Source organism: Drosophila miranda, chromosome 5 (genome assembly GCF_003369915.1).
Source record: "Drosophila miranda strain MSH22 chromosome 5, D.miranda_PacBio2.1, whole genome shotgun sequence".
NCBI classification, from domain to species: domain Eukaryota; kingdom Metazoa; phylum Arthropoda; class Insecta; order Diptera; family Drosophilidae; genus Drosophila; species Drosophila miranda.
Window position 1 is genome coordinate 1,680,758 of NC_046678.1, and position 16,611 is coordinate 1,697,368.

The following is a 16,611-nucleotide window of genomic DNA, read 5'->3' on the forward strand; positions in this document are numbered from 1 at the left end:
AATTAGTGACAATTTTTTGGGGTACACGAGTGCGATCAAAGCGTCCCGTTCTTGTCATTGGCTACGGCCTAGTTCTAACTCCCATCTTGGGGATGCTATATACATATGTACGTGGCGCAAGTACATATCTACATAAATATCTATGTACATATGTATGTAGGGATTTTCATATAAAATTGTGTATGAACATAAATATGTATTTGTAGTGGTATTCGTGCATACTATGTAAGTATGTACATTTTATGTGACACAAATTTGCATTATATTTAATGGAGTCAAGTGTATCTTTGGAAAATGTTATTGGTTAAAATCATTTTGAACCTGGTTTTCTATTGTAAATATACCCAGGGATGGGTCTCTTTTAATTTTACGGAGCTTGTCATCCAAAACGAACCGTATATGCCCTCATAAAAAATATGAAATAAATACTTCAAGAAAACTAAAAGTATATTTATACTAGCAGGTAAGCCTCCTTCGTTTCTGCGCCAATCCCCGGCTCACTCGCTTCGCTCGCTTGCGCCGATATAAATAAAATACCTAACAACCGACGACGACCCATATAACGATATAATAGAGAGATGTACATTACATTCATATATTCATGTATGTATATACATATATATCGATGTATGTAATTTTCTCGCACCCTTTTATGTGATACTGCCTCCTTTGCGTGGCAAACATCTTGTCGAAGCCAAAATAACTTTTTTATACAGTTATTATTTTCTTCTTAAAATTGTACAGTCGATTCTGGTTTTTCTAAACTCAAATTTTAACCACCTCACCGCCATATGTTTCGTCGTTTGGCCTTTGACATTGCAGGCTAGAAAACATATGGCCATTGAAAAAATCTGCATCTAAATATGCACATATGTATGTACATATTTTTAGATGTTTCCAAATATATATACTACATACATATTGTATGTACTTCCCATGCTTAGTAATCGCTTCTCGAACTACTATCGAATCGAACAATATTCAACAAGGTAAACTTTAGCTATGCGTCGTGTCGGCTGGGTGTGTTTTCGTGTTAAAGGCCTTTTGGGGTGACAGATACTTTGAAAGAAAAATAATACAAAAAGGGAAACGCAACCTTTATTGACCGTAAAGATAAAAGCAAGCACTAACATAACGAAATGAGGAGTAGGTGTCAAAATACACTCACATGACTACACACACATACACAAAAAAGCACAAACACGAACCAAACAAGCTGTGGTCAACACATCCTCACATGTAGTACGTACAAGACTCTGCAACAATTTGACCCACTCACCACACGCGCCGCACGCTATTTGCCACTCACGTGAGTTGGTGTCCCACCTGACGCGCTCGCCAAGGGCCATGGCCCGCCGGACAGATGGACTCGTAGATGTTCTTGTAGTTAAATCCAAGCCCAAATGGAGTAGCCCGTATGTACAAGTTAGTAAGCAGGACAATCGCCAAGAACAGAACCCACGTACCGGATAGATATGTACATACTTATGTGCAAAAAAATCGAGTCGCTGTGAATCAATTTATATCCGTTATAAGCATTCGTTTTGTCGTTTGGGCTGAACAGCACAGTGTACATTTAAACACAACCGATATCTACTAAACGAAATCAGATCGCAGTGGGAACTGAACAACTAAGAACCATTTTAGTATGCATTCGATCAAATTGGTTATTAAGTGATTTGAATGTGAATGTTGAAAGAATGATAGAGTCGGAGCAGGTGATCTAAAATTCGATTTTGACGAAGAATGAGACTGATTTTTGTGCCTACTGTGCTGTTGGTGCATTTTGGATCCGTCCTGTGGAATAATTGAGTATCCACGAGTATAACCTTCTTCGAGCGAATTCAGAGCTGGCTGGCCCAGCCCCAGCCCGGTACTCTGCACCAATTAAAATACTCGGAATGCTTATGATATAGGAACGTTAATTAAAGCAGTCGCCGAGGGGAGTGAAGCTCGGAAAGGGGGGAGGGCGCGGGCGCACTCAGCGCTCATTTAAACGACCAATCAGAAGATGCTCTGTGTAGACCCCAAAGACCGTCCGTGCTGGTGTGCGAAATATTCAACGCACATCGCAAAAAGCTACTCACACACACACACCTACGCTCTGGCTCTGACTCTGAGTGCGATTTATGTGCCACTTTCTGAGCACAAGTTCGAGTGGGTGAGAGATGATGGGTTGGGGATGGCTGGCTAACTACAATCTGTATAAATGTATATACATATATACAGAGAGGGAGAGAACGAGAGAACGAGAGAGAGGAGAGGAGCGAAACCATGTGTACATTCATACATATGTACAGATTTATATGTGTGCATGTGTGTTGCATATGAAGATAGGAACGAGCGCGCACACAAAGCTCAACATATGTGTGTATGCATTCACGTTCATATTCGCTTAGAGTACGCTTAATGGCTGGCAATTATGGACATACATGTGTAGGTATATGTATACATACATATATGCATAAATACCATATATATATATATATATATATATATATAAGTATTTATGTACGATATGCAGATTTTGTATCGCCAGCCAGACCGTCTGAGTCGAAGCCGAAGAGTCCATTTTTATGCCACGCCTATCCAGCGCAGAGCAGAGCACAGCATCAGCACCACTCATTGACGCGCACAATGTTCAGGATTAGGATGGGGTTTAAGGTTTAGGGTTTAGGGTTACAGAGCAGTGGTAATGAACGTCATAAGCGAGCTAGTGCGAGTGCGAGTGCGAGAGCAAAACGGAAAGCTACGGCAGGGCAGTATCATCAGCATTCAACAAAAAACAATGAGCACAACTAAATCATTGCCACCCATACTCCATCTCGTTCACGCCCATTTAACTGGTTGTGCTTCCCCCCATATATACATATGTATGTATGCATGTTCGACTGCACTCACACAATAGACAGAACGAGACAGAGAGAGTGTAACAATTGAGAGACAGAGCGGCTCAGTGAAACTGAGAAAGAGGCTGAACTGGCGACAGAAAGCGAGATGAAAGAGCAGCAGAGCGGCTAAAAAAGAGAGAATTTTAATTTAATTAGTATTTAACAAATTCAAAAGAGCAGACACAGTGGTACCAAGAAAGAGAACGGAGCGGAAGAGAGCAAAGGTAACTTCATCATTGTCAATGAGAGAGCTCTTCGGCTCTCTCTCTCCCTTCTCATAAAATCAGTTTTGCCGACTGAGAAATTCGCAATTCTCGTACCAGCAACAACAAAACGAAAACAGGTTCCCCCCTCACCCAACGACAATGCTAGCCTTCGGTGACAGAGGTGGGACTAAGGGTTCGTTCGGTTCTTGTATTGTTTTCGTACCCCTTTCGTTGAGTGTGCGTGCGTGTCTGTAGTGTGAGTGTGCACACAATTACAGTTTACAGTACACACACACGCTCGTCTATCAGCGGCTGAGAGCTGGGAGATGAAAGGAGACAATGTGGCGGCCCATCGAGACCGACCCCAACATCGTTCGTTCATTTTCGTCTTCACGCCACGCTCCCCTTCTCCACACATCACACCAACACGAACGCCAACGACCATAGAGAGTGCGACTACAAATATAATGTAAATAAATAATTTATACATAATGCTCTGACTGCGCTTAGCTTTCTTGCTGCTGTGTCCCTTTCGCGCATGTTTCCGTCGTACTCTTCGTCTCTTATGGCAACGCAGTAAAGCAAAACGCTCAGACTTGTGGGTGTTGGTGTTTCGTGCCGTGACTGTGGGCTGTGGGCTGTGGGAGCGAGACAGACTGAATGGAGGGGCAAATAAGACAGTCAGCCCCACGCTCCTCGGTACGCGGGGCAGCGAGCTCAAGCTTGAGAAGCGGCGGGAAGGTTGAGTACACAATTACTCGAACATCGCGTCTAGTCTGGTCTGTCGACGTCTCGCAGGACATTTCTTGTTCTCTTTTTTGCAATATTTCCCTCATACTTTGCTACTTACAGATTTTTTCCTCTTTCCCACAGTTTTTTGTCTCGTTTCAAAACAAAACCACCCTCTCCTTCGTATTCTACTTTGTATGTATGTGTGTGTGTGTGTGTGTGTTTGAGTTTTAAAATTTTTATTTTTTATTAATTTTCGGTTGGCAATCCTTGGACTATGTAGAAAATATTTTAATATTGTTAATAATCCCTTTCTAAAATAATAATATACTAATATATAATATACTTACTAACGATTTCCTCATAACCATATTACAATTCCCATATACATATGTATGTCTACATATGTATATATGTAGATACATATGGTCATTTACATACATATGTACATATTTTTGTACATACATTAAGTGAAGATCGGTATATTCCTATAGGGCGTCTGTGCTTCAACCCTCAGCCCTCATCCTCCCGACCCCACAATTAGACATCCATCCAACGTCAGAGCACCCCCGCTCCCCCCACGCAGCAGTTTACCATTCTAAAAATCTGATGCGAGGTCTCGCGAAGACGAACCCAGATGCCGATCCACATCCACCAGCCACACCATACCGCAGCAAGCAGCATTCATTTGCATGTACAGCAACCACCTCAGTCACCCCCATTATACACACACACAAATTCACAGCGAGTAACAGTTACTTGAACGGCCAAACATACATACATTCATACACACGTACACATGTACATACGGAGCAGAAATTTCGTTTCTTGTTTATTGTATATTTCAGAGTCGTTTTTTATTTTAATTTCGTTGCTCGGCGTTATCGATTTTTGCCGTTGCTATTCGCCTTCCTTCCTTCTAGATTTTGGGCATGGGCGATAGGGCCCGGCAGTGGGTAAGTTGTGGGGTGGTGTTGGGGGTGGCGTAACAGAGAACCTGGTTGAGGGAGGGTTGAGGATGATTTTCCATACATACATATGTATAAGTATTCATACTCGCATATGTATCATATGTACATGCATATTCTTATGTACATGCATGTCGCAGAAATAAAGACAATTAGTAGGAGCTAGATCTAAACAGGATTTACATACATACATATATACAATGCATGCCCAATCTGTATGTGCAAATATGTATGCATGCATAAATATGTACACTTATTGGCAAAATGAATAATGAAGGACGTTGTAGGGCGATGAAAATTCACGATGTACGTATGTTTAATACGAGAGTTTGTACATATGTATATTTACTATGTGCCGTCGCGAGCAGAGTCACATAAGAAAACTCTCATTTAATTGGTCCTACTACAACCACACAGAGGCATATGTACTTTAGATAATACATATTTTTATGTGTGTGAAAAGAGTCTCTGTCTCTGTTTGACAAAACGAATGAAAGAGACAGGAAAGCCCATAGAGTTTGCGTTACATACATATGTACGTGTGTGAAAATATCTGTGGTGTATGTGTCTGCTTAATTGGTTGGATTTGTAATTAACATTTTGCCGAGCAAAGCGGCGATTCCTCCCCTTTGCATGTAATGTGGGGTGGGTGGACTGGCCACGCTAACGAATCACGTATTCCGAGCCGACCCCCAGCCAGTAATAACAACGCCAACGAATGGGGTGTGGTGTACTGGGTGGGGGAGTACTAAAGTCAGCAATTAACTCTACTCTACTCATCACACTCACACTGCACACCACCACCAGTACACAGCAAAAGAAGTGACAGACGTTTATTTTGGTGGAAAAGCACAGGAGAAACCCAATGATAGCAGCCACACACAATACTGATGGGAAGGAAGGGGATGGGATGCGGTGGATAGCATAGCAGGTGTGGAGGAGAAGATGAGGACCGACCAATCATGTCGCGCGTTGGTGGTTGTCGCGCACTGTTGCTTTACTCTTCTGTTTCTGATGCTTTCTCGGCTCTGACAAGCAGCATCTGAGATTGAGAATGAGAATATGAAAGAGAAGGAGAAGGAGAAAGAGAAAAAGCAGCGAACTAAGCTCGTTTCGCTGTCGTCATTGTTTTTGCCTTTGCTTAATTACTCGGCCGAGCAAGTTCGGATCGGTTCGGTTCGCTTCGTTTCGACAACCGAACCGGGCTGAATTGTCATTGGCTAATTAGAGTTCTGCTCCTGCTAATTACGTGAGGTCAGACGGTCGTCATCCATCGCAATCAAAGTTCTTTTAATTGGTGAGGAGCAATTGAAACGGTGCAAAAAAAACATCCGAGAGAATAACATAACTCACCTGCTGTCCTTGGGGTACGTACGTGCGTACGTTACGCTAGCGAACGGGTTGTCAGCTGTTCTGATTCTCTTAGTCTTTCCTCCAGCACCTAGGCGTTAAAAAGGCATTGCGCAGCATTGCCGATTCGTTTCGATTCGATGTGTTTTTAATATTGTTGATTCTCGTGTGAATTTCGAATTGGATTTGTTTTGAGAGGGTGTGTTGGGGCATTGGTTACATCGACAGTTAGTGGTTTTTACGTAGTCGTACTATTTTTGTACTATTTTATGTTATGCTTAATATTATAGGAACTTTTGAATCGAGCGTATGTAGGCGTGGACGAGTTTGTAGATTGGCCTGCAGCACCTGGGGATGGTTCAGTTAACAAATCTATATGTATCGCTCCTTGTCCGGTCGAAACAATAACACAATACAACAATACTATATACATATGTACATACATATGTACATACAATATGTACGGAACAACAGCAGGTTGGGAACGATCTTTTCTGCGAATAAAGGAGGGTGGGAAGGGAGGTGGGAAGGCAGGGAATGGAAGAGACAGGATATTGCAGCAGGACATTAGGGGAGAGATCGCCACACAGCGACAACCCAAAACAGGATCCGAAATTCATGTGATTGAGGGTGTAATTTCCGTGACCAGCGACAGGTAAGAGGGAACAGGCGGCAGGTGAGCGACCTGCTGTTGCCAATCGACCAAGAGGGGGGCGCTTGGCGTGCCAACAGGAAGCGCTCGAATGTGAAGATTCACTCAGTGGTTGAGAAGGAGAATGGATATTTAATTCTTAAGCGATGCAGAGGAAAAAGGATGGAACTGAATATTCTTAGGTGTTACACATATATGTATACATATGCATGTATGTACATGTAGCAGAAGCGTACATAGTTGGTACAGCTTCGACCAGAACGAGAATAAGCGAGCAAGCGAGAGGGCGATCTAATTTGCAAACTTTTTTTTGAGTTTTTTGCATTTTTAATGTCAACACTGTTACTCCTATTTGGCTTCTTATAACGAGAGACAGTTGTCTCTTTTTTATGCATGCACTCGCGCACACACACACACGCACACATTTACTCAAAGTCCCGCACTTTTCCTCACCCTAAACAGACACAAAGCACAGTCGGGGAGAGAGAGAGAGAGAGAGAGAGAGAGTGAGGAAAGAAAGATAGAGAGGAAGGGGAGAGAGTGAGAGATATAGAGTCCTTTTGCATACACTTCTCTCACCGTACCACGTGCTCATTATTCCGACGAGAGAGCGCATTGCAATCGCCCTCGCACCCTTTTCTTGTTGCTGCCAGTGGGTGGCGCTCCTTTTTTTTGATTGCTATGCGGTACGGTTCGGAATGCAATTAAAATAAAAGAAACTACTCCCTGCCACCCTGTCTTTGTTCGCTCCGCTCACTTCTCAATAAGTTTGATTGAAATTAACTATTGTTGTTGCCAGGGTACACGTACATATTATAGTATGTACGAGTGTGTATGGAATACATGCATAACTGATAAATTTGAATAGAAATTCATGGATTTGATTTTGGCAAGGGCTCTAAAACATTTTTCCTTTTCCGTCAAGGCTGCAATAACCAGAATTTTTTACTTTTTTGGATTATCATCTTCTTTGAAGATGATACTTTGATACAAGTGGTAAATAAATGACGAACTCTTCGTCTTTAAATTGCTTTATGCTTTTTAATTAATTTATTTTTCCCTCTTTAGCCTCTTCTGCTTTTATCTCTCTTTATGAATTTTTGTTCATTCGTTATTGATTCTGAAGTACAAGTTATTTAAAGCAATTTTTTAGTTTTTCCAAATACTTAAAGCGTGGCCCCATCTCCCAGAAGTCTCCTGTTCCTGCAATAGGCACGATAGTTACACACACACACACACACACCTTTGCATTCATGGTGAGGGATGGAATTTGTGAAATGCGTAGCGCTGCTAAGGATCGGGTTAGGTGCAGAAGGGCCTCAAAGCGTGGCCACCCTTTCCGACAACCGGCAATCACTGGAGTCCTGGATCAAGGCAGATCACAGCCAGAAGGATAGTATGCACTTGAAGGTGTTATTTATTCCGGGTCGTCGCATGTATGCATTTCTATGCCTCCGATGTACATGCATACATATACATATAGTTAACGTGAGAGACAAATTCTGAACACTTTTTATCCTTAGAAATGTTTTTGTTGTTTTTGTTCACTATTAAATACATCACAGATCCGATTTTCAGAAGGGTATATTCAGGTAGAGACATGCACGGTCACGGCGGCACCTTCGTCCCAACCACACATTCGTTACTCGCACACACAGTGCCACATTTATGCTTCATAGATATGGAAGTGGAATAACAGTATCTACACATTTATTATTCTTTCCATTTAAATTAGCTTGCTTTGTTTTATAATCGACAAATTCGACTTCGCGGCATTTTAGCGTTTCACTTTTGTCTTGTTGTCCTGGCTTTGACGTGCACTTGTTTTCAAATGGTTTCGAACAGATTTTCAATCGTTATTTGCAATTGTCTGCTCCGAAATACGCGTTTAGGTTAGGCTTAGAGCTGCCTGGTGCATTCTCATTCAACAAACTTCCAGCCAAATCACAGGAACAGTAAAAGTCACAGGCACGGCAACTCAGAACTCACCATCCGACCCGCATCCGACTCGTTCAACGGTTTTTTTTCGACAGAGGACAGAGGTACAGATACAGATACAGAGAGAGTCACAAGAGAGCTGCACGCGCTCGTTCTCACTCGATTTCGCTCTGTTACGGTTTGTTTGGTAGGCAAGAGAATCAGTTTTCTCTTTCTCTTGATTCAGCGACCAAGAGGGGGTAGCTGCTGGAAAACAACTTTGGCCAGGTATGTCAGTACCTTAACTTGTTTACTTGCTCTTGCTCTCTTTTACTCTTTGGACGGATTGAGTTGAAATCGAAGCATGCGTACTGAAGAGAGTCTCAAAGTAATCGTAATGGGGTAATTATTGCCACGCAGAGTGGTAATTACGAAAGAGGGAGACAGACAACGAAGAAATGATAAAACAATGTACCAATGTGCTTTATTGCTCTCAATGTGGATCTCTCTCTCTCTTACTCTCACTCTCTCCCTCTTGCACACTTCGCTCACTTCATGTGTGTGCGTGCGTCTCTCGTGTGGGAGTAGCTGGGCAATCATCGTTCATTATTTTCTTGTACATACATATATATACATACATACATACATACATATGTACATACATACCATAACTGCCGTCGGAAGTTAAGGGCTTCAACGAGCTGAAGCTGAATATTTGGGGGGATTCTTCGCTTGTGCAATATTCACCAATCATTCGTTTTAAAAACCATTTTTAAGCAATTATAAATTCTCTGCCACATTATTGAACTATTCTTGTATTTTTTGTTGTTCTTTCGTTTGTATTAGACCTGGTTTCACCCAGTTAAACTTTTTATGAGTCCAGCACAGGTACCATTTCCATTTTCCTGTAGTAAATTTTACAACTAGGAAAAAAGCGTAACACAAATAATCCAAACTTCACTAAATACATATTTACATACCATATAATTCAATTCGGTGACAAAGTTATGCCAGTATTATTGTTCACTGTTTTTTAAGGGCGTAAGACACAACATTTTATCCGGTAAATGGATCAATTTATCAAAAGGTTGGCTAATTTTTTTATATTTTACTTCCTGTTATTTTATAATTTAAAAAAAAAATTAGTTTTAAAGGAATTAAACATACGAGTTCTGAGCACATTAATGAAAATAGGAGTGCAAATGCAACTAATTTTAGAGCCCCTTTAGTTTAAAAAATTGTAAAACGGAGTAATAAAATGACGCTTAAAAATATTAGATAGAAAATTTATTAATTTCTTCGAATAAAATCGCTATGGAAAAGCCTTAAGAACTGTGTCAAGTTTCATTCACATCGGTCGCATCATATCAGGATAACGATTTTTACGCGCTTTCTAATAGTAGATCGAATCCAGCGGATAAGATTCAGTCGGAGTTGAAAGTCACAAATAGCTCTGAAACTAATAGCTAGTTTGCAAAAGAACAGATAGAATGACAGTCGGACATGGGTAAAAATCAAGAATATACATATGTGTATAGAATTTATTACAAATCACCTAGTATTTCCCAAAAAATATAAATATAAACACAAACTAAGAGAATTACATTATATTAATAGCCGAAATTCTTATTTAATCACGAAACGACAAGACACGGAAGATCTGACCTCTCAGCTAGATACTTGAAAATCTAGTACCATTAGACTAGCTTAAATTGAAAATATGCTCGACAGTACATATGTATGAGGCGTTGTTTTCTTCTATGGTTAATCCGCCTAATATTATAATAGCTAAAACTTTGAAAGGGTTAAAGAAAATAAAAGCTTTTACGAAGAAAACAAGCTTTTTTCAACACTATCGAATTGAGAAAAAGTTTGGATATGTACAAATTTAAATATGTAGAAAAGTATACATAATCTACCGACCTAGCAAAAAACATCCAAAGCGGTAAATGTATTCCAGCCAGAATGAAGATAACTAATTCTTCCTTTTATTTATTAATATACCATAATATTATACTTACATTATACATACATATATGTACATATTTACATACTAAGAAAAATCTGCTCATGCCATATAGTTAATATTCTCAGGATCGGAAAATTTTATCGTAGTTTTATGCGTTACAACAAGACTGAAATTATCTATGAATTCTTCTTTTTCGGGGGCAGCTTTTCTGGCTGATTTTTATAAATGCGTTTCGATATTACTCTTCTTCTGTGATTGTATGGAAGAAAACGTGGTCTCCATGTAATCTTTTCTCTTCTTTCTAAGATGGGCAAACTTGTCATGAAACGAGTCGAAATCCGACCACTAAGGTGAACATTATAATAATCTATCCGAAACAAAAGAACATATGCACATGTTTTTGTACATATGTACGTGGCTTTAGTTTCATTTAAATAAAACCGAATTCGTCATCAAGCGCCATTTTATTTACTGGCAAATCAGGAAAGAATGAAGCTGAAGCTGAAGCTGGAGCTGGAGCAGGAGCAGGTTCGTACCCCATTTCCCCAAGATGCGATGCGATGTGACACGATGCTCCACCCTTTGCATTCGTATACACTCACACACACAACACACATTCGCACATGATCCTGCAGTCGGCGTCGTATTCGAATGCATATATTCTCATTTCGCTGGAAAAAGTCAAAACTGAAAAAAGGAGCCAGCGAATAAGGCAGAAACGTAAAATTCGCGTCTGCGTTTACGCTTTTTAACTAGAAATGAATAAAACACGCATGTTGGATGGGATAGGAGTAGAAGTAGGAGGGTATGTAAGGGAACTGTAAAGGGTATGGGATGCGAATCGGTGGGGAGGCAAACGTAAACCCCTTTTTTGCAAACCACACTACACTCCCTCTCTCACTCACTCTCGCTTTTACTCACTTGCTATGTATCTGTATATGTGTGCATGTATGTATGTATGGTTATATGTACTACTGCATATGTATGTATTTGAATGTATAAGTGAGTGGGAGGGGAGGAAGGAAGGGGAGTCAGCATCCAACAGCTGTACCACTGACAGTCAGCCCCCAAGCGTCAGCAGAATCAGGCGACGATATAGCAATGACGACGGCGGTCGGTCGTCAATTGCAAAGGCTGAGGGAGACAGAGGGTCCTGAGTTTCGTTTCGTCTTCCTTTTTTCTTTTCTTTTTTTTTTACTAACAAGCCAGTATTTTTAACTCCTTTCCTTCGAATTACGTATGTATGGTTGTATGTAAATATGCATATCTATATACGAGAGCGCACATACATATGTACATTTTGAGATCCACATGGCCCCACACATTTAAATACATATGATGCGAATGTACGCGCATTAAAATTTGCACGTATGTACGTATGTACATATGTATGTATGATGAACTATGTGCATGAACTTATGTGCATAAGTTTGCTCATTTCGCGGTCATGAGGCGAACACACAGACACACATGCATATATACATACATATGTATATACATATATGTATTTGCAGAAGGCTTGGACTGGGTTGGGGGCTTGCCATTTTCCATTTCCCAGCATGCTGACTGGTCGCTTGGAGTACAGAGGCTCTATACATGTATATGTATATGTCGGCTGGAGGCAGTTTTCCGTTTTAATTTCGCGACAAAATGTGACTGGGAGTGTGTGGGTGATGCGTGGGTGCTTCCATTTGGAGTGGGAGGGCTAGGTACAGTTAGCTCCAGTGGCATTAAAGAATAGGAGTGCATTTATAAACATGCTTTTGAGGCCCAAATTTATAGCACTATTACACTAGCTACTTCCATAATTATAACAGTGACGACTTTTGTTGTTTAACGTTTCCAAGTGTCGAAATAAAAGGAAGAAGTTTTTAATTTTTTTAAATCGAACATTATCATCGGTCATTATTAAAATAAAATATTTTTGTTGACTTTAACGTCAGTATGGTAGGTATCAATTTGAAACCATTCTGTTCAATTACATTTTTTTGTATTTGTTCGAGATGCCAAGCTTTTTTGGCAACTATGTGTTTCAAAAATGAAAAGAGATTTCGGGTTAAACTTTATAATTCGTATTTAATCTTGGTGGCTTAGCGGAAGCCGATTGCTTGCTATTGCCAGATATTTGTAAAATATGTCCAATGTTTGATGATTTTTTAAAAATGATTTTTTTTTTGTTTGACTGAGTATAGGGTATAGATGTAGTGCCTTGAACCAACAAATCAGATTGTATTTTAACCGATTGACAAGTTAGCAGGCGCATATGTCAAAGACAAAGCAGGAGTTGTTTGTACTAATGGTACGTTGCCCCCTATTGCATTCAGATACATACATACATATATACATATATGCATGCGCACACTCGGAGTGTCTGCTAACATATAGTATCTCCCAGATTAAATTCTACACTTATTACCACCCGAAAAATTGTGTACCCGCGAAGGCTAGTCGCACTCACATACAACCATGTTTGCATATTAATTAATTACACAAATCATTAACAAATAATTGTGCACAGCCATAAAACAGATAGAGCCCATTGAGATGAACTGGCACGGCACGGCGACCACTCCCCGAAATGCATTTGCATGATCATCGGAGCGGGTGGAACGGTGCTGAGCGGTAAACGATCGGTAAATAATAGAGTATACAGTATGTACATAGATGGCTGTGTGAGTGCCTGAGTCTTGTTGGGTTTTCAGAAAGAAAACTACATTATAACTGATCGTGCTCATCATATATGTACATGTGTACCTACAATTACAGTATACCTATCTGTATGCGTGCGCTTTAGTGTGTGGGTAGTGTGGGATATATTAAATAAATACAGGTGATCAAACAAACTGCAAACGCTTCAGTCGCGCTCGGCTTCAGTCCGGACAAGGCACGAACTCATGGAGCCATCGTAATTGGTTGAGATATTCATGGCTTTAATGATTAGATTTCCAAGATTCCATTCCGATTACATTGTATGTATATACATACATTTGTACTACCAATATTGTACAGTATATTTAACGGGAGGGACTCCTGACAACGCACAGGCGATAGTAATCTTCATCGCTGGCCGCTAAGAAAAGACAGATACATATTTCAAAACAGTAACTTATTACCTTCTAGCAAGAAGAATGATTCGAACCAGAAAAAACACATCTAGTATATAGTACAACATACATCCCCAAGCCAGGCCTCACATCAGCAGACCAGGCCTACTATGATCAGATTGCTTGCATATTTATAGATTCATTGAGTTCGATCCGGACCGGTCCGTCCATCCATTCATTAACCCATTTAATCCGATTATCGGTGTGAGAGAGACACTCTTTACGGATAGTTTTCACAGCTCAAATGAATTTTTGTTACCGAACTTTTAAGGTGATAAAATGCTAATTCGGATCACATATTTTGTTTGGCTCTGCCCTTCTCCGATCACACAGACAAACGATGCTACACACCCAAATCCGATACAGTCTTTAACAAGAATGATTGACGGAAGACACACTTACATAGTTTCCAGTAAGAAGAATTCATAATTTTGTTTTCGTAAAGCAAAACGAGAAATACTATACATACTAGTTTCTGGGGAGAAGAACATTCTTGTTTGTATTTCCAAGTTCCAATATCACGGTACGGTACTCTCCTCGGGAGATACAATATAAATACATTTCTGGGTATCTACCAGTCGGGACAATCAATGGAGGGTTTCGGGGTTCTTTGTGATATCGCAGGTGCCCCATGTCCCTGTGCGTGTGGCTAGATGTTATGAATGAAATCGTAAATTTCTGAGCTATTAGGCTTTGTGAATATGATTATAGAATATATGATTAGTTTGAGTGTTTATGCTTTAAAATGGATAGATATTTCTAGATATGAATATCCCAAAACGAATTTTTTTTTTGTCTTGCATCCAGAGTATACACATATACATATATATGTATGTATATATGTATATACATATATATATATATATTTATGCACATATGTAAGTATGGTCCTCTCCTCTCCCAATTCTAGTCTATGATTATGATGTATTTATACGATTTCACCTTTCCGATCGGTTGCCTCATTTGGTGTTATTATTTTTGATTATGTTGTTGCTTTTCTTTGGTTCGGTTCGATTCGGTTCGACACTTCTTCTCCTTCGCCTCTGTTTTGTAACTGTGCTGTTCGCTCTCTATGTGGGCTGACACTTTTCCCGTTGACAATTTATTGATACTCGTATGATACGGCGTTCGTTCCATTCCCACTTTTCATTGACGAGAATTGCCTTCTGACTGCCCTACGTGTCCCGCTTAGCCCACACATTTTTGTGCGTGTGGCTCGAATACCTGGGGTCGCTTGAAAACCACCTATATACCTGTATATTGGTAGGTATACCTGTGTAGCTGTATCTGTATATTTATGTGACGGCTGTGCCAGCCACATTGCTGAGATGAACATAATATTATGGATGATTCTTTGTTTGATTTGATCGTTTGTCTATTCCCAGTTAATACTATAGCCGTATTAAGGGAATGTGTTGAAGATTAAAGCTTGTAGTAGTGTTATCGAAACATACAACAAGTGTACAAGTGTATACTTGTCACATGTACATACATATGTATGTATGTATCAAAGCCATGAGCAAAAGCAACGAAGCACAGGGAAACTGGGCTCTGGTCAGCAACAAAAAAAAAACAACAACAATCAGAATCCGGGAGTGACAGCGAAACGTGAATGAACTGAACTTGACCGAAATTTGGTGTAAGAAAGTATTGGGATTGGGGGTGTGTTAACCGGTCAATCGCCGGGTTTGACAGCGACAGCCATTTCACTGCACGAGTCCTTAACGTAAGACGGACATTTTTCGAGGTTGTGTGTTTTGTTATCGTAAACTTGTATTACCCTTTTAAAAAATTAGGCTCGTGCCGTGCAAAGTACATGATAATATAGACCTCATAGCCCACCCTTTGCTTTATTTTGTTTTCATTTTGCTCAGCTTGTATGTCTGTTACTACCGCCGATATATGTATATCTATGTATATGAAGATTGGTCTAGAACCTTTACACAGAGACAGATTATCGCCAGATTATCCAAGCTTGATCAAAAGTAATCGTTTCTAAAGTTCGGAGTTCAACTTGACTTAACTCTTCCATAGACAAGCTCCCTTTTATTTATATTGTCAATGCGAAAATTACATTGCCTGGATTGGGAATCTATGACTGGATTCAAGTAGTAGTAGTATTTCTGTAGTATTTCCATTTTCCGCATACGTTTTAAAAGCACAAAATGGGGGTAGGGCAGTCTGGACTTTCGGTTGGGTAGAGCGGTTTTCAATTAAATTCGTTTAGTGTCTCACTTAGCAAACGATGATGGTGAAAATGCTGATACTTTACGGTTCTTAATTCCAAATTAATGCCCAAGCAAATCTGTGCGGGTGAGCCACATTTGCGTTGCTTTATTTGTTATGCTTTTTTAATTCCGGAAGTCAAACGCCTTTGTCCACCACAGTCTCGTCTCCCCTATTTCGTTCATTTAAAACTCTGTTAAAACAATTATAATTGAAACGCAGCCTCTCCTTGCCCAATTCCGGGTCGGCAGCAATCAGAGCATCCCCATCCCATCCCTCAATCTCGACGTCCGGCTGCATGCCGGCTGCCTGCCCGTTGCCCGCTTGCCCTTGACCGGAATTGCCAGCATAATTATCCGTTTACCGTTTTGCGCCATTATTACCACCACGACAACATAATTAATTAAAATTTTGTTAAATCTCTTTAGCTCAGTTGGTCTGGTCTTTGCTGACATTGTCGCTTTTCTCCTTCCATATTCCGGCCGTAATGACCATTCCTCTCCATCGAAGGCAGCGATCACTTATTTGGATGGTATGGAGGTATTGGTATGCTTTTCAATATTAATGATTCTTTTTGCGTTCTCAAAGGGTCCTCCTTC

General features: G+C 40.3%; 1 protein-coding gene across 5 annotated transcripts in view; it reads right to left on the reverse strand.

The window, feature by feature from the left end:
• LOC108164440 (zinc finger protein 2) overlaps positions 1 to 8,837 on the reverse strand; it is a 41,778-nt gene extending 32,941 nt beyond the window's left edge. For 3 of the 5 annotated variants that reach the window (XM_017300143.2, XM_033394248.1, XM_033394247.1), the window contains exon 1: positions 6,148 to 6,570. The gene's annotated coding sequence lies outside the window, so the exon portion shown is untranslated. Of the gene's footprint in view, positions 1 to 6,147; positions 6,574 to 8,785 lie in introns of those variants that run through there. The other 2 variants (XM_017300141.2, XR_001775844.2) reach the window with 2 other exon arrangements.
• Positions 8,838 to 16,611: the final 7,774 nt, after the last annotated feature.